This window comes from Trachypithecus francoisi, unplaced genomic scaffold (genome assembly GCF_009764315.1).
Source record: "Trachypithecus francoisi isolate TF-2019V2 unplaced genomic scaffold, Tfra_2.0 Lachesis_group3, whole genome shotgun sequence".
Lineage (NCBI taxonomy): Eukaryota > Metazoa > Chordata > Mammalia > Primates > Cercopithecidae > Trachypithecus > Trachypithecus francoisi.
In genome coordinates this window covers 125,381,153-125,401,068 of record NW_022681468.1, presented here as the reverse complement: position 1 = coordinate 125,401,068, position 19,916 = coordinate 125,381,153, and the positions used below count along the sequence as shown (strand labels likewise).

Sequence of the window (19,916 nt, the reverse complement as noted above, 5' to 3'; positions counted from 1 at the left end):
CACATCTGAAATTCATAGCTATTAAGAAGCCAAAATCCAGACTTTTTCACCTAAGTGGCAAATTGTGAATAAATTTCCTTTATAAAGTGCATCGTAAATATGAGGCATTCACTAAATATATAACTGGTACCATGAGAATAGTAGATACTAAATAAGATTACAGAGGCCAGGTGCGGTGGCTTGGGAGGCCGAGGTGGTCAGGAGTTTTGAGACCAGCCTGGCCAACATGGTGAAACCCTGTCTCTATTGAAAATACAAAAATTAGCTGGGCGTGGTGGTACACACCTATAATCCCAGCTACTCAGGAGGCTGAGGCAGGAGAATCGTTTGAACTCGGGAGGCGGAGGTTGCAGTGAGCTGAGATGGCGCCACTGTACTCCAGCCTGGGTGACAGAGCGAGACTCCATCTCAAAAAAAAAAAAAAAAAAAGATTACAGAACACTTAAAAAATTATCTGGTTTCATAGAGCAGAAACATTCCCATCTCACACATTTATGTATATAGTGGTCTACAGTTGAATATGTTGTAGATTATTGCTTGCTTCTTCCTCTAAGTGTTTTAACTTGAGACAAGGTCTCCCTGTCACCCAGGCTGGAGTGCAGTGGTGAGATCTTGGCTGGCTGCAATCTCTGCCTCCCAGACTAACGCAATCTTCCCAGCTTAGACTCCCAAGTAGCAGCTGGGACTGGAGGTGTGCTCTACCACACCAGACTAAGTTTTTGATTTTTTGTAGAGATGGGGTCTCACTATGTTACCCAGGTTGGTCCTGAACAACTCCCAAGCTCAAGCAATCCTCCCTCCTTTGCCTCCCAAAGTGCTGCAATTACAGGCATGAGCTACTGTGCCTGGCCCCATTCCCTTTTTATTTCTATGGGTGGGATATAGGCAGATGTACATCTAACACATACTTCTCTCAAGGATAGGTCTCACATATTTGGAATTAATAACTATTTCATATATTGTATTAGTCTATCTTGATTCATCAAATCCTAAACAACTTTTTTTTTTTTGAGACACAGTCTCATTCTGTCACCCAGGCTGGAGTACAGTGGCGCAATCTTGGCCCACTGTAACCTCCGCCTCCTGGGTTCAAGCAATTCTCGCGCCTCAGTCTCCCAAGTAGCTGAGATTACAGGCGTGGTGTCCAGCAATTTTTTTTGTATCTTTTGGAGAGACAGGGTTTCGCCATGTTGGCCAGGCTGGTCTTGAATTCCAGACCTCAAGTGATCTGTCCGCCTCAGCCTCCCAAAGTGCTGGGATTACAGGCATGAGCTACCATGCATGGCCTAAGCCCTAAACAACTTGAACACTTTCTTTAAATATGTTTATTCCTAGCTTGTATCCTCTAATATACATTACTCCTGCTAGTTCAACAAATATCTGTTCAATTGTTTTTGTGGTTGTCTTGAGTCTTCCTATCTCCAAAAGAGAAAAGGATTTAATTTGAAGTGTCTTTTTTTTTTTTTTTTTTTTTGAGATGGAGTTTCACTCTGTAGCCCAGGCTGGAGTGCACTGGCGTCATCTCGACTCATTGCAACCTCTGCCTCCCGAGTTCAAGCCATTCTCCTGCCTCAGCCTCCTGAGTAGCTGGGATTATAGGTGCACACCGCCACGCCCAGCTAATTTTTCTATTTTTAGTAGAGACAGCGTTTCCCCATGTTGGCCAGGCTGGTCTCAAACTCCTGACCTCAGGTGATCTACCCGCCTCGGCCTCCCAAAGTACTGGTATTACAGGCGTGAGTCACCACACCAGGCCCCAAAGAGTCTTTTTTTCCCTGTTGTTTTGAAGAAGTCATTTTTCAGTTTTTTAAAAATACACAAAACTCAACAGTTGTTTCCAATGACTCCTGCTGAGACATCCAAAGCAGAACACTTTGTCCTAGAGATTTACTGCTTTTATTAATCAGACACATGGTAAATGCAGTTTGGGGATCTTTTAAATTTATGTCCTATATATGGATTTGATGACACTAAAATGTTATTTTCCTAATATAAATATTATATTCTTCAAAGCAGGTTGTGGCAGCGCCTGTTTGCATGCCCAATACCCACATATCCACTCTCCCTCTCCTTTTTCTTTTGAGACAGGGTCTCACTGTGTCACCCAGGCTGGAGGGCGGTGGTGTGACCATGGGTCACTGCAGCCTCAACCTCCTAGGACAAGAAATCCTCCTGCCTCAGACTCCCAAACAGCTGGAAGTACAGGCACATGCCACCACATTGGGCTAGCTTTTTAAAATTTTTTCCAGAGATGAGCTCCCACTATGTTGCCAGACTGGTCTTGAATCTCTGGGCTCAACTGATCCTCCTGCTTTGACCTCCCAAAGTGAGATTACAGGGATGCCTCTCCCCTTCTTTTTTTTTTTTTTTTTTTTTTGAGATAAGAGTCTCTCTCGGTCGCCAGGCTGGAGTGCAGTGGCACGATCTCGGCTCAATGCAACCTTCACCTCCTGAGTTCAAGTGATTCTCATGCCTCAGTCTCCCAAGTAGCTGGGATTGACAGGCATGTGTTACCACATCCAGCTAATTTTTAAATTTTTAGTAGAGATGGGATTTCACCATGTTGGCCAGCATGGTCTCCATCTCCTGACCTCGTGATCTGCCTGCCTTGGCCTCCCAAAGTGCTGGGATTACAGGTGTGAGCCACCACGCCCAGCCTCCCCTTCTTTTAAAATAACGTAACTTTTTTTTTTTTTTGAGACAGAGGCTTGCTCTTTTGCTGAGGCTGGAATGCAGTGGCGTGATCTCAGCTTACTGCAACCTCCGCCTCCTGGGTTCAAGCCCTTCTCCTGCCTCAGCCTCCCGAGTAGCTGAGATTACAGGCACCTGCCACCATGCCCGGATAATTTTTGTATTTTTAGTAAAGACGAAGTTTCATCTTGCTGGTCAGGCTGGTCTTGAACTCCTTATCTCAAGTGACCCACCCAACTCGGGCTCCCAAAGTGCTATTATTATAGGCATGAGCCACCACGCGTGGCCCAGAACTTCTAATTGTTGCAAATAGCAACTTGCCCAGTTATAACTCCAGCCTCCCTTGACAATTAGGAAAGACCAATGAGATGGAAGGAGAAATGAGTGTATAATTCTTTTTTTTTTTTATTCAGTCTTGCTCTGCTGCCCAGGCTGGAGTGTAGTTGCATGATCGCAGCTTACTGCAACCTCCGCCTCCTGGGTTCAAGCCATTCTCTTGCCTCAGCCTCCTTAGTAGCTGGGACTACCGACTCGGCCTCGGCTAATTTTTTTAGTTTTAGGCTTGCCTCAGCCTTCTGAGTAGCTGGGACTACCGACTCGGCTAATTTTTTTTTTTTTTTAGTTTTTGGTAGAGATGAGATTTCACCATGTTGGCCAGGCTGGTTTCCAACTCCTGGCCTCAAGTGATCTGCCTGCCTTGGCCTCCCAAAGTGCTGGGATTACAGGCATGAGCCACTGCGCCTGGCCACTGAGTGTATAATTCTAAAAATTCTTTCAAGAGAGATGGCTAGAATGAAAGGTGAAAGATGTGACCTTCTAAAGGTCCAGAAGCCATCTAGAATCACCAGACATCTTGAGGATGTAAAGTAGTGCCAAGAATAGATGAGCAAAAAAGAGAAGAACCTAAGTCCCTGATGGCTGTGGAGTAACCATGCCAATGTTGGACTTTTCTTCCCTCTGGATGTTTTTTATCAAAAAGAAAAATCAATCTCCACCTTGACTGAGCTACTTGTATTTGGATTTTTAAAAAGCAGCCAACTTTAATCCTAATTAGTAAACATATTACTACATTCGTTGGCTAAACTACAAATCTAGGCATAATATCCTCTTTTTAAAGTAAAAGCTAAAAGTCAGGCTTGCTTAGAAATATAATATTGGCATAATTTCCTACACTTGTTGCCAATACTTAAGGTTCAGTTTAAATGAGACAACTGATCCTGTTCTCAATGATCTTTAGTATCAAATCTAGATTATCTTTTGCCAGAAGTTTCCATGTTTACAACGAAGTCACAAAAGGATTCTGAGTAATATTTGTAATTTCTAACTATAATGTCACCCATTACTCCCACCTAGGAACTTTGAAGAATTAAGAGTTCCTGCTTGCTGCATTATTGCTTTTATTAAGTACCCTGAGACCTCACAACACACTGGCAGGCTTTGGGATGCTCAAAGCAACTTCTAGACCACTGAGTGGCTTTGAAGCATTTCTAGGGGAAGATCAAGGTCCGAGATCCTAGTGTAGAAAGAGCTCAAGTCTAGGATCAAGGTCCGAGATACTAGTATAGAAAGAGCTCAAGAGTCTTAGATCTAGTATTTGCTTCTGCTTTCAACTCTGGCACATTCCGTAGCCTCTCTGGGTTAGCTAATTCATCTGTAAAGAGGAAGGGGTTTACACAATGAGATACCATCTCAACGCCAGTCAGAATGGTGATTATTAGAAACTCAGGAAACAACACACGCTGGCGAGGCTGTGGAGAAATAGGAATGCTTTTACATTGTTGGTAGGCATGTAAATTAGTTCAACCATTGTGGAAGACAGTATGGTGATTCCTTAAGGATCTAGAACCAGAAATACCATTTGACCCAGCAATCGCATTACTGAGTATATACCCAAAGTAATATAAATCATTCTACTATAAAGAGACATGCACATGTATGTTTATTGCAGCACTATTTACAATATCAAAGACATGGAACCAACCCAAATGTGCATCAATGACAGACTGGATAAAGAAAATGTGGTACATATATACCATGGAATACTATGCAGCCATAAAAAGGAATGAGATCATGTCCTTTACAGGGACATGGATGAAGCTGGAAGCCATCATCCTCAGCAAACTAACACAGGAACAGAAAACCAAACACCACATGTTCTCACTCATAAGTGGGAGTTGAACACTGAGAACACGTGGACACAGAGAGGGGAACAACACACACCAGGGCCTGTTGATGGATGGGGGGTGGGGGGAGGGAACTTAGAGGACGGGTCAATAGGTGCAGCAAACCACCATGGCACAAGTGTACCTATGTAACAAACCTGCACGTTCTGCACATGTATTCCGTTTTTTTTTCTTTAGAAGAAATAAGGAAAAACAACAACAACACAAAAAAAAAAAAAAAAAGAAGAAGAGGGGGTTTAGACTGGTTCCTTTCAAAACCCAAATTCTTATTATGGCCAGGATTTCCTTCTAGCTACCTTCTGGGTTCCTCTCTGTAAAGCCACAGAACTACTATGAATGAAACTCACCTCCATATTTTATGAAATAACGTGTGGCACCAATTCAAACATAAGCTGGTAGTGAAACTCAACTGGAAGTGTATCCATCAGAAATATCTTTAAAACTTAAAAAAAAAAAAAATACCCAAAATGAGATGCAGTGACTTCACCTCCTACCTACTGAGTCAGAATTTCTAGGAGTGGAAGCAAACATTGCTCTACAAGTGATTCTGATGTGTAACCTCAGCTGAAAAACACTATATCTAGAGAGTAGAAATAAAGGGTATGCTTTGTTTTATGATTAATATATCATAAGGATTCAGAATACAGTGACAGGCCTCTTTCAGAAGTTATTTCAGATCAAAACAACTGGACTCAATCCTTTCGAAGGAAAGAATTTTAAGGCAAGTTAAAAAGATTTCTCTGTTTAAAGTTTCTGAGTTATTTTCTTACAGAAAATATACCTTTGAGCATAAAAGTTCCTTTGGGAGATGTAGCTGTAATTTATTAGAACTATCTGTACAGAAAGCTCTCCATGCAAGTTCTACTCTGAGCCTGTTTTTTCACATGACTGCCCATAAAGTGGTCTGTGCTGGTGGTAAAAGACACAAACACAGGCACATTAGGAAAGTCTGTCTCTTTGGTCAGAGATTACCACACATTAATGGTTTATCAGCTGGGCTGCATTTAAATGAAAAAAAAAAAATCCTGTATATTTCATTCTTCTTTTGCAGAGCCATATCTAATCCACTGCTTAAGAAATTTTTAATTAATCAACATTATGCTATGAAATCCTTTAATGAGACTGGGGAGAAGGGCAGATCCTTAAGTGCAACATAAGGTACACATGTGGTAAAAAGGTACTTTCTATAAATAATTATGAGGGAATGGAAAGGAAGTGGGAGACTCAGTCAAGATATGTGCTGGATTCTTTGATCAATGGTATATTGGAAACTAAGGTATTAATAGTTTTATAATCTCTCATCTGCTCTGGGAATAATGTGCTAATGAGGTCTCCCCCTCCTAAATTGGTAAACTGCACAGAAACCTGGAAACTAAAGGAGTGACTACTGAATTTTCCAATAGATTTCATTATATTTCCTTTAACTACAAGTTAAATCTCTTATAAACCAAAACTGCAAGGTTATATATACAGTACATATGTTATCTTGTATATTTTCCTTAGTACTATGAAACAGCCTTTCCATCATCAATAACATGATGTTATAAACCCTGCCGGACATACGGCTCACACATATACCAAGCTGCACAGAATAGGGAATGAATGTAGAACACTAGAGCTAATTTTCAGTCTATACTAAGTTTAACTTGAGTTAAATACACCAAATCAAGGATAATGGCTTCTTTTATAATCCAAGCTGTTATCTGAAAACAATCCATAACACATTATGAACAGTAACTACTCTAAATAGAGATATTATAAAAGGCACATCAGGTTGAGAACTGAAATAGAACCACCTCAAAGGTTTTGGTAATTAGATCCTATTATTAGTCTATCCTAATAATTAGTCTTTCATTCTTTTTTAAAAACTAAATTACCTAACTTTGAAGGACAATGACCTTGGCAAGCCCATTCTTTTGCTTTGTTTATATAGTGTATTATTTAATGTTTAAAGAAAATAGAATAATTTTTTTCCCAAATTAAATTATCTTCTCGGCCCCATCAATGGTAATAGTTTCTAGCACAACTACTAAATGCTCTGTAATGTTTCTGAGGGATCAGGCAATTATTATTATAATACATGGGCAATTATCATTAAAGAAAATAATCTTAAACATGTACCCTTAGCAAGAAATCAGAAATAGGTAGATAAACGAGATGATATTCCATTGTAAGCAGTGAAAGGGAAAAATGGAAGCATAGTCTTTAAAACTCAGAGAATAAATCCATAAAAACAATGCATTATTACAAAGATAGGAGATAACATGTAGTATTTCTTTTTTAAAAAAGAACAATCCCTCTCATGTCTCTGGCTCTGAAAAATGTCTCTTTGCAACATGAACCAGTTAAACATAAGAATTTACTCAAAATGCTGGTTTAATAACAAAAACAGCTAGGCCCAGAATTAAGAAAACAGGATTACTTTGTCCTGTAATGAAAAATGTTTTACAATCATCTTGTTTAAATGCTTCCTGGGAACTGGAATACTGCCAAACATAGGCTGCTGCTAGCACGAGCTCAAATTTGTATGGCAGGGGAAGAGGCAGTGAGGCAAGGCAAAAGAAGAGGAATAATTTCACATTTCTGAGCCACAGACATTGAGCTTTAACAGTGTCTCTATTACATACACATAATTATGAAGGCCTTGAGCCTTAAAGCAGGCTTAACATTTTATTTACCCAAAAGGAGTCAGAAAAGAAAGCCCAAGACAGGACAGATTTCCTCTACACACATTTTTATTTTATTTTATTTTTTGGAGACAGAATGTTGCTCTGTAGCCCAGGCCAGAGTACAGTGGTGCAATTTTGGGTCACTGCAACCTCTACCTCCTGGGTTCAAGTGATTCTCTTGCCTCAGCCACCCGAGTGGCTGGGATTACTGGCATGTGCCACCATGCCTGGCTAATTTTTGCATTTTTAGTAGACCTGGGGTTTCACCACGTTAGCCAGGCTGGTCTCAAACTCCTGGCCTCAAGTGGTCCGCATGCCTCTGAGGCAGGAGAATAGGGTCTGAAAACAGTAAACCTAAGGCCAACCTATGCCTGCCTTCTTGGAATGGACTAAGACAAAAACCCCACCTGTCCACAACCAAGTCATAAGGGGCCAAAGGCCCATCCCTCTCCAAACTTCCCCTCCCCTATGCCAGGAATGGGAATGTCTGGTTTTGGTCCATTCTGGGACCTTCATCTGCATATATGCCATAGGTGAGATGTCTCTGATTGGTCCTGGGAAGAATCTTGCTTCTGACTGGTCCTGGGCAGAATCCTGCCTCTGACTGGTCTGGGGCAGAATCCTTCATTTCCATAGGGCATAACCTATCAGAAGCCTCTAAAGGTACTTAGGCGTCTTACCATGCTCTTTTGTTGTTGTTGAGATAGAGTTTCGCTCTTGTCACCCAGGCTGGAGTGCAATGGTGTGATCTCGGCTCACTGCAACCTCTGCCTCCTGGGTTCAAGTGATTCTCCTGCCTCAGCCTCCCAAGTAGCTGGGATTACAGGTGCCTAACACCACACCTAGCTAATTTTTGTATTTTTAGTAGAGTTGGGGTTTCACCATGTTGCCCAGGCTGATCTCAAACTCCTGACCTCAGGTGATCCACCTGCCTCGGCCTCCCGACGTGCTGGGATTACAGGCATGAGTCACTGCGCCTGACCTACCATACTCTTTTAAATCAATAAAAATCCCAAGGAACATTACTATCAGGGCTCTTGAGCCACCTGCTCAAGCCCACTCCCACTCTGTGGAGTGTACTTTCACTTCAATAAATCTATGCCTTCGCCTTCCGTTGTTCAATTCTTTGCTCAAGGCACCAAGAACTTAGACAACTCACAGTCAAGACTTTCCATCTGGTAACACCTTGGCCACCCAATGTGCTGGGCACGTGAGTCACTGTGCCTGGCCCAAGATAAAAACAGGTAAAAGTGTGTTGTGTATTGGAGGTGGGGTGGAAGCAAAGGAGTAAAGTCCTTTCTCTTTCCAAAAAGACTAACTTGGCTGGGTGCAGTGGCTCATGCCTGTAATCCCAGCACTTTGGGAGACCAAGGTAGGTGGATCATGAGGTCAGGAGATCAAGACCATCTCGGCCAACATGGAGAAACCCCGTCTCTACTAAAATACAAAAAATTAGTTGGGTGTGGTGGTGCATGCCTGTAGTCCCAGACTAGGGAGGCTGAGGCAGGGGAATCGCTCGAATCCAGGAGGTGGAGGCTGCAGTGAGCCAAGATCGCACCACTGCACTCCAGCCTGGTAACAGAACAAGACTCTGTTAAAAAAAAAAAAAGAAAGAAAGAAAGAAAAGAAAAGAAAGAACGAATAAACGAATGAACGAACTCAGCTCTGCTGAGTTACTAACACACTAACTTTACTCAGATGGTAAATTCATGAGATTAAAAAACCCAGTATTTGCCATTTTTCCACCTTCCTTAGTACTATAGTTCCTGCGATTTAAAACACAAAGATGGAATATCTATTGAATTTCAAACTCTGCCTCAAAACCTAAGAGAAGACACCTGACTCTTCTTAAAACACACCTGAACAATTAACAACTAAAAAGTCAAGAAGGTTCCACCAAGCATCTAAAAGGAATGAAAAGGAAAAAACGAGGTTACCCAAAGTACAGTGATCACCTTCCTGACAATCCTGCCCCATTCCCATTACACTTTCTTTATCCATGTGTCTGTGTTCCCTACTAACGGTAGGCTATTTGAAAGCAGCAATTACTGTGTGTTAATATTTTTGTATGTCAGCACCTAGCACTGGTCCAAGCATATGGTAGATATGGTTAAAATAAGTACTAAGTAAATTAATAACTACAACTCAATGCGATGGCACTTGAGTTTTCCATTTGGAATGCCTAATGCTTTCCTCAAAATGCTGAAATACACACAATACATACAGAGCAAAGCAAATTCATTGGATTTAAAATGTGCAGGGAATACTAACACAATTGATTTTTCTGAGTTCTTGCTTACATTTCATGGGAATACTTTTAAAAGACAGTTCTGTTGCGCAAGCCACAAGTATGAATACTTCAAGTAAATTCAGAGTTGCAACATTTCTACATTGACTTCCGTGTATTTTAAAACTTCCATGATGACTATAAATGGTATCTACAGTTTATCTTGCTGTTCCCATATGTAGGTAAGCAACTATGCAGAATTACTTATTTCAGTTAACAGCACTGAAAACTACACACAAACGTCTTCTCCTCTCTCAAAACAGCACCTGCCCATCCAAACAGATTAAATGACCAAAGAAATTAGTCATCTAAATCATCTAATATGAAAGGAAGTCCAGTAACTTCTTCTTATCCTTATTTTCTCCCTCTCAATTTGTAAACAAATTCTTTATTTTGGTCCCATTTAACTTGGAAATACACAGTCTTTTCTTCACCTAAGTAGCCTTTTCCTACCACACTTGAATCTCATGGTCATCCTGTGAGGAAAAACAGGGCAAGTACTAAAGACCCCATTTTACAGATGAAATAAAAACCCCAAGAAATATTGTGTGAACTCTCCTAGGTTCCCAAATAATACAACCAAATCTCTCAATTCCAGATTCACTATTCTCTTCTCTACACTAAGATGTCTGCATTCTCTTACTCTAATGTTCTTTTTCATTTATGTTGTTGTCAAAATTATTCTCCATGCTCCCCAACCCAACTCTTCCAAACCCCATGTTCTGCCCTTTTGGTTAACATTTTATTTTTTTCCAGTAGTTCTTTATCATCTTTCCAGTACATAAATCCCGCCACTATGCTCCACAGGCAGCTTGATTTGTCCTATCCATCCCTTTGGCTTCCCTTATTTTTAAGAAATGTTCTTGCCCTCGCCCCCATTATTTTAAAATCAGCTCCACAAACACTATCTTTTCACCTTTCCTGTCCACCTGTCTGCGGTTCTCAAGCCTTGTCAATTCCAGTCCCTGGTGTGGAACAGGAGCCACCTGGGGCATTACTTTTTTAAATTATAAAAGTGATAAATAGACAGATATAGCAGGGATATCTATATTACCCATTTTTAGACAATCAAACATAACAGCAAACCAAAAGCAGTAAAAAGCATATAAAGAAAAGGTATTCACAGCCGGGCACAGTGGCTCACGTCTGTAATCCCAGTACTTTGGGAGGGCGAGGAAGGTGGATCACAAGGTCAGGAGATCGACACCATCCTTGTGAAACCTCGTCTCTACTAAAATACAAAAAATTAGCTGGGCATGGTGGCGCATGCCTGTATTCCTAGCTACTCGGGGGGCTGAGGCAGGGGAATCACTTGAACCCGGGAGGCAGAGGTTGCAGTGAGCTGAGATCGTGCCACTGCACTCCAGCCTGGCAACAGAGCAAGACTCCGTCTCAAAAAAAGAAAAGAAAAAGAAAAAGTATTCATAACCACAAAGGCACATGATTAATAGTGTACTGAAACTTCATTTTTAATTTAATACTATAGTGTGGGCCACACATGGTGGCTCATGCCCATAATCCCAACACTCTGGGAGGCTAAGGCAGGTGGACTGCTTGTGCTCAGAAGTTCAACATCAGCCTACGCAACATGGTGAAACCCCTGTCTCTACCACAACTACAAAAAATTAGTCAGGTATGGTGGTGCATATCTGTGGTCCCAGTTACTTGGGAGGCTAAGACAAGAGGATCACTTGAGCTTCAGAGGCAGTGGTTGTAGTGAGCTGAGATGACACCACTGTACGCCAGCCTGGGTGACAGAGTGAGACTCTGTCTCAAAAAAAAAAAAAAGAAGAAGAAAAAGAAAAATGCTACAAGAGTGGATACTTTTTCTTATCAACATATGGACCTAACTTATTCATTTTAATAGCTACATATTAATAGTAGTATAATAGTATTCCGCCATGTATCATACCTGTTTAACTCTCCCCCTACTGATGGGCATTTATGCTATTTCCATGTGTTAATTAGAAATATATATTATAGGGAACAGCTATTGCTTTTGCCTGGTCTGCATCCTTTTGTTCCTTCTGATAACACCACCTTACTCTTACAGTAGGGAAGCACCATTTCCCCAGTGTTACTTCATGTGGTTAAAGTGGGGCCAACCCATTTCCCATCGCCGTCCCGAGGATGCAACAAGCCCAGTTAATCAGAATACTCTATCTGCCTGCCTAGGAAAACTGGCTCAGGAATGGGTGCCATGTCTCTCATGTAACAGAAGTCAACTCTAGGACTTTTGTGGAACTAGAGAGAAGAAGGAGTACTCTTTCTCTTTCTGTCTCTCTCCCTGATTGCTAAACTGAAAGCAGTTCAGTCTGGAGTTGCCAGGGACCAGCACATGGAGAAAGCCTATTTGAGAATGAAGCTAATGCAGAGAAAGAAGAGGTGAGAAAAAAAAAAGAGGTAAATGTATCACATACCTATGGACCAAGGACATTATTAGTCCTGTATCTGGATGGCTTGAGGTGAGAATGCTTTTGACTTCTCAGTTCTGTGAGCCAAGAAATTCTCCTCTCCCTCTCTCAAGTGAGCTTGAACTGGGATTCTACTCTTTGTAAATAAAAGCATCTAGACAAATAGGCATGCAATACTACAAAAAAAAAAAAAAGTCCTTATGCCTACGTTTTCAGGCATGTTTGTAAATTTATCTTTTTTTTTTTTTTTTTTAAGACAGAGTCTCATTCTCTCGCCCAGGCTGGAGTGCAGTGGTGTGATCTTGGCTTACTGCAACTTCCGCCCCCTGGGTTCAAGCGATTCTCCTGTCTCAGCCTCTGGAGTAGCTGGGATTACAGGCATGTGTCACCATGCCTGGCTAATTTTTGTATTTTTAGTAGAGACAGGGTTTCACCATGTTTCACCTCAGGTGATCTGCCCTCCTTGGCCTCCCAAAGTGCTGGGATTATAGGTGTGAGCCACGATGCCTGGCCCCATAAACATATCTTGAATGTTCATTTCCTTTTTTTTTTTTTTTTTTTTTTTGAGGCGGAGTCTCGCTCTGTCGCCCGGGCTGGAGTGCAGTGGCCGGATCTCAGCTCACTGCAAGCTCCGCCTCCCGGGTTTATGCCATTCTCCTGCCTCAGCCTCCCGAGTAGCTGGGACTACAGGCGCCCGCCACCTCGCCCGGCTAGTTTTTGTATTTTTAGTAGAGACGGGGTTTCACCGTGTTAGGCAGGATGGTCTTGATCTCCTGACCTCGTGATCCGCCCATCTCGGCCTCCCAAAGTGCTGGGATTACAGGCTTGAGCCACCGCGCCCGGCCGAATGTTCATTTCTTAAAGAGGAAATGCTGAGTCAAATGCTTGCATAGTTAACATTTTAGCATTATGTGCCAAATTGCCAGTTTTTGTTTTTGTTTTTTTTAAATCAGGGTCTCACTCTATTACCCAGGCTAGAGTGCAGTGGCATGAATCATGGCTCACAGCAGCCTTGACTTCCCAGGCTCAAGCAATATTCCCACCTCAGCCTCCCAAGTGGCTGGGACTTACAGATATGTGACACCACCCCTGGCTAATTTTTAATTTTTTGTTGAGACAGGGTCCCACTAGGTTGCCCAGGTTGGTCTTGAACTCCTGGGCTCGAGCAGTTCTCCCCACCTCACCCTCCCCAAACTGCCAGAGTTCTAAATCTTCTTTGGTCCCTATTCTGACTCTAGGCCTGGGCTCATTTTCAACATTTAGCACTGCAGTCCCCATTACTTGAATACTCAGGTCTGTGGGGGTATTTAAAAATAAAATGGCAGCTGGGCACAGTGGCTCACACCTGTAATCCCAGCACTTTGGGAGGCCGAGGCAGGAGGATACAAAAAAATTAGCAGGGCATGGTGGCGGGTGCCTGTAGTCCCAACTACTTGGGAGGCTGAGGCAGGAGAATGGCGTGAACCCAGGAGGTGGAGCTTGCAGAGAGCCGAGATCGCGCCACTGCACTCCAGCCTGGGTGACAGAGCGAGAATCCATCTCAAAAAAAAAAATAATATTCCTTTTAGAATATTAATTAAGCCTGGGCACAGTGGCTCACACCTGTAATCTCAGCACTTTGGGAGGCTGAGGTGGGAGGACTGCTTGAGGCCAAAAATTTGAGACTAGCCTGGGCAACACAGGGAGACCCCATGTTTACAAAAAATAAAAAATCAGTTGGGCATGTGATGCATGCCTGTGGTCCCAGCTACTGAGGAAGCTGGGGTGGGAGAATCTCTTGAGCCCAGGAGGTTGAGGCTGCAGTGAGCTGTGATGACACCACTGCACTTCAGCCTAGGTGATAGAGCAAGACCTCATCTCCAAATACACACACACACACACACACAGACACACACACACACACACATATCTATTTGGAGATGAGGTCTTGCTCTATCACCTAGGCTGAAGTGCAGTGTGTGTGTGTGTGTGTGTGTGTGTGTATTTGGAGATGAGGTCTTGCTCTATCTTATATATATACACATATATAATATATATAAGGAGCTGTGCCTATCTTGTTCACTATTGTATCCCTAAGACTTAGCTTAGAATAGTACTTAACCCGCCGGGCGCGGTGGCTCAAGCCTGTAATCCCAGCACTTTGGGAGGCCGAGTCGGGTGGATCACGAGGTCAGGAGATCGAGACCATCCTGGCTAACACGGTGAAACCCCGTCTCTACTAAAAAATACAAAAAACTAGCTGGGCGAGGTGGTGGGCGCCTGTAGTCCCAGCTGCTCGGGAGGCTGAGGCAGGAGAATGGCGTGAACCCGGGAGGCGGAGCTTGCAGTGAGCCGAGATCCGGCCACAGCACTCCAGCCTGGGCGACAGAGCGAGACTCCGTCTCAAAAAAAAAAAAAAAAAAAAGAATAGTACTTAACCCAAGTGTGATGCTCAAGAATCTCTCTTTAATAAATGCATGAACAGAGACATAGCAGCCTCTGGGCCTTGGTTTATTTTTTGTACTTGGAAAGCTTTCCTTACTCTTCCATTTTTATATGTCCAAATAAATCATAATCCGTTTTTAAAGCTCAGCCCCATACATGCCACTCTCGCTATAAAACCTTTTCTCTTTCCCAAAATTAGAAACCATTTTTTTCTTTCAGAACTTCCTCATTTTATATGTATCTTAAAATATATGTATAACATTCTACTGTTTTAGCTTGTGTTACAGTTACTTACCATTATTGTAATACCATTAACCTTACTGTCCTACCATGAACACACTGTAAGCTCAGTAAATATTACATTTTCCACCCAATGACACTCTAGTCTCCTGAAGGACAGAGATCATCTTATTCGTAATTCTTTGGCCCTCAAATTACCCAGCATAGTGCTAGCTATAAACACAGTGATGTGTAGTGTTTTGTTAGTGAAAATGTCATCTCCTTGCATTATCGCTAATGTAGAAGAGATTACTTACAGGCTGGCCTTAAGGCAGTATGAAGTATAAAGAAAGGACAATGCAGAAAAATGTTAAAAGTGTGTTAGACTGCTGAAAGCACAAGAATGCAGAATCGTGCAGAGCTGACAAACTCTTCTTTTAGTGGGTGGAATATAAATTATTTTTGTAGAAAGAAAATGACAATATAATTGGTCACAAATGTTAAAAATTGATCTTTCTATTGGCTTTTGTTCCAAGCACACTTACAAATAACTTATATTCTACAAATATAAAAGGGCTTAGCTAGCAACTAGATTACTATTATGATAGTAGGCACAGGGAGTTATCTATCTTTAAATAGTTTGTTACTGGAACTTAAGGAAATGTTTTCTTACCAATGACACTGACAGATACTGGAAAGGAACTAGTTAAGTTTTAACATAAGACAGTAGATACATACTTCTGCCTTCTCATAATCATAGGAATAATTCTCTTCAATGACTCACCTTCTTCTTTCCATAGTACTCCACAGCTTTGGGAATGCTAAATGTTAACTCCCTTCTAAATGATTAACCTTGACATACTATGAGCTAGGAGGAAGAGTGACTAACGGCTCTGGTCAGTCCTTTGGGGGTCACCGAGCTTACTTCTAGTCCTTATTTTAGACTTAGACTTCCCTTGTCTTTGACCTCCTTAACAAGCATTCTCTAAGGGCAGCCACTAAAAGCCCTACTCAATGCCAGAAAAATGGCTGTGAGAATACAGATGGAAGAGAAACATACAGATATACAGTAAGAGAGATATGAGTAAAGGCCCAAAAAATGTCAAAATATGACCTAGAATTAAAGGGAGAAAATAGCACCAGAACCTTCAGGGTCTGTGTCTATTACCAAGCAAGCTCCCACTGACAGGTTTTGGTGATCTACCTTCTTCAAACCTCTGCCTGCATAAGCACTATATCGATTTCCTGTAACTAATCACAACTCTTCAGTCCAGTTCACTTATACGTAAGTTACATGGGTGTATTTCTAGAACCTTACCTTCTATTTTTCATGAAGCCCTTTAAAATAAAACAAAATCTAAGTAGCAAATTCTACCTTCACACCGAGCAAATAACCTCAAGCAGTTCTGCATTTTGCAAAATGATGCGCTGAAAAGGTGTCAGTACTTTGTGTTACTGTGGGATGTATGAAGCCAAACAATTTCTATAATAAACTCACAACAGTCTATTTGGAATTAAGGAAATTATTGGTCCAGAATGTGTAAAATATAAGTGTTTTTCTTTTGCAGGAGGGAAAAGGACAGAATCTCTCTCCTCCCCCGTCCTTTTTTTTTTTACATTTTCCCTTCCCCAATGCAAAATTCTCTAAAATTTTATAAATGTAATTAAAGGCAATTACTCTATGTGGCTCAGGTGATTTAGAGCTATTTGAGAATTTCTTTTTTTTTTTTTTGAGATGGAGTCTCGCTCTGTCGCCCAGGCTGGAGTGCAGTGGCCGGATCTCAGCTCACTGCAAGCTCCGCCTCCCGGGTTCACGCCATTCTCCTGCCTCAGCCTCCCGAGTAGCTGGGACTACAGGCGCCCGCCACCTCGCCCAGCTAATTTTTTGTATTTTTTTAGTAGAGACGGGATTTCATCATGTTAGCCAGGATGGTCTCGATCTCCTGACCTCGTGATCCGCCCGTCTCAGCCTCCCAAAGTGCTGGGATTACAGGCTTGAGCCACCGCGCCCGGCCAGAAAAGAAAGCCAGGGACCAAGAGTAGTTGTCTTGGTTCCTAGAGATTCTCCAAGTGCTTTGTTCTAATCTCTAGATAGGCCTATATATTTCCTTTCTTGGTTTCATGACATATCCTGCTGGTCTTCCAGTAAATCCTTTTTTTGAGTTTAAGCTAATTTAAATAGATGCTGTTATTTGCAATCAAAACAGTGTTGACTAAGAACATATATAACTGCTCTACCTCCTCTTAAACCAACATTTTTTATTGGCTTGCTTCACACAATAGACAACTGGAAAAGCATCCAAATGTGAGATAAAATGTTTGATGGCAATTTAACACATGTATCAGTAAAATGAAATTTCAGCTCCAAAGTGGGTGTCTGAGAAATCATGGCAAACCAGAGTGATGCCTCAGTATTTCCAAGGATACTGAAAAGGAAAAAAGCCTCATTGGGCTTTATAAATCAACAAAATATACGTAGATTAAATCTCTTCTATAGAAATATAGCAGAAGCAGAAAGAGTCTAAAATTTTTAAAAGCCATAAAAAGTTTTTGGGTAAAGGAAAGGGGGTTCTGGATTATCTTCCCTGCAAAGTAGAAGTTAAACTCCTGAGTGGATGGTAACTTAAGGACTGTGTTAATGAGAACATATTTGGCAATGATTGTGCAACTCCAAGAGAGGTGACTGAGAAAGATTCAAACATTGAACTCATTTGTATTTTATATATTTATTTTCCGTATATCAAACATTTCTTAAATACTATGTATAAGATGCTACACTAGACAGTTAAGGGAAGAAAGAGAAAAAAGATAAATAAGGTACAGACTCTATCCACAGGGAAAGTAACAGGTAGAAAACTATTAGGTAAACAGCTAACATGGTCCTGGAACTGTTAAGTCAACAAAATTAGCTGGGTGTGGTGGCACACGCCTGTAATCCCAACTACTCAGGAGGCTGAGGCAGGAGAATCGCTTGAACCCAGGAGGCAGAGATTGTAGTGAGCTGAGATCGCGCCACCACACTCCAGCCTGGGCAATGGAGCGAGACTCCATCTCAAAAAAAAAAAAAAAAAAAAAAACAGGAAAAGAAAACAGTGAGGAAAACTTAAGCTAAACTTTTTCTCACTTCAATTCATGGTTTTCTCCACCTATTCACACTATCTAGAATTGGAGATGACAATGTCTAAATCTTCAGTCCTCAAAATGTAATTGCAAAGCTATCCATTCATAGTTTTGCACAGCAAAAGAAATAATCAACAGGTAGAGGAGATACCCTGTTGAATGGGAGAAAATAACTGCAACTATTCATCTGACAGGGGATTAATAACCAGAATATACAAGGAACTAAAATAACAAAAGCTGCCACAAATAATCCCATTTAAAAGTGCGAAAAGAACATTAATAGACATTTTTCAAAAGAAGACACACATAGTCAAGAGGTTATTAAAAAATGTTCAACATTAGTACTTATTAAAGAAATGCAAATCAAAACCACAATGATATTATCATCTTACTGCAGTCAGAACAGCTACTAATAAATTAAGAAAATAACAGATGTTAGCAAGGATGCAGAGAAAGGGAACTCTTTTACACTGTTGGTGGGAATGAAATTAGTACAGTCTCTATGGAAGACAATATGGAGATTTCCCAAAGAACTAAAAATAGAACTACTATTGGATCTAGCAATCCCAGTACTGGGTATCTACTCAAAGGAAAATAAATCAATATATCAAAAAGATATCTGTACTCATGTATTTTTCACAGCACTATGCACAACAGCAAAGATACGGAATTAACCTAAGTGTCCATCAATGGATGAATAGATAAAGAAAATGTGGTATACATACACAATAGAGTACTATCCAGCCACAAAAAGTGTGAGATCCTGTCATTTGTAGCAACAAGGATGGAACCTAAGTTAAAACAAACCAGGCACAGAAAGACAAATACTGTATGATCTCACTCATAAATGAGTGCTAAAAAATCCATGTAAATATGTTTACATGGATGTTGAGAGTGGAATTATAGAGAATGGAAACTTGGAATGGTGAGGGGGTGGGAGGGGGAAGGAAGATGAGAAATTGGTCGGTGGGTACATAATGTATGTTATTTGGGTGATGAATACCCTAAAAACCCTGACTTGACCACTGTGCAATCTATGCATGTAACAAAACTGCACATGTATCCTCAAAATTTGTACAAATATAACAGGAAGACAAAATAACTTTTCCCTGAATTTAGGAGTATATATAATACCTCTGGCAGAGAGATCTCTGAAAAATTTATACATAGCAAGAAAAGATCCAAATTTTACTCTCTTTTGCCAAGTTCACTATTTCATCCTTTCTTCCCAGGTTATGTAAACTTTCTACCCAAATGAAGATCAAAAGGTTTCTTCTAAGTTCCTTAAGCACTCCTGGGGGACAACTAAGTTGAGGTATGTTCCTTGTTCACAACTACCTGTGTTAAAAGAGTCCTCTCTAAGTAAAATTCCCATTTTTTCTAGTGTATCTTCAGAAGTTTGTACTCTTGAATTCTTGTGTTCTGTTTCCTGTGTTGCTCAGCTTATTTATAATGTACTTCTAAGGATGTTCACAACATTATAAAAGGGTCTTATCAATATTACACTTTCTTATGACTTCTTCAGATTTATAATAATTGCTCTGTTGAAACAGAACCATGCTCCTGTTAATTTACAGTTGCCTAGATTCAAAGCTCTTTTGTGGTACTAACCAGCACTGCTTGTCTTTTATGAAGGCATACAAAACCATTCCCTCCAAGCGACTTCAAAATTGCAAAGTCTGATAAGCTCTATTAACACTTACTTTATTCACAGCACAAAGGTTTTGGTGGGTGAAACAGTTTGAATACAGAAGCTCTAAGCTTCTCAGTTGTATACATGGCACATGCATTCAACATGATTGATTTACTGTGGGAAAAAAATTTCAAAACCTAAAAAGCTCAAGGCCACAAAAGGTTTTGGAAGTAACAAAGGTAGCCTTCTGAATCACAAAATTAGGGGGCGTCACGT

The 19,916-nt window shown here is 41.0% G+C and overlaps 1 protein-coding gene across 12 annotated transcripts in view; it reads right to left on the bottom strand.

Annotated features, from left to right (window-relative positions):
- Positions 1 to 19,916, bottom strand: part of CSNK1G1 (casein kinase 1 gamma 1) — a 224,238-nt gene that overhangs the window by 56,014 nt on the left and 148,308 nt on the right. The window lies entirely within an intron of this gene.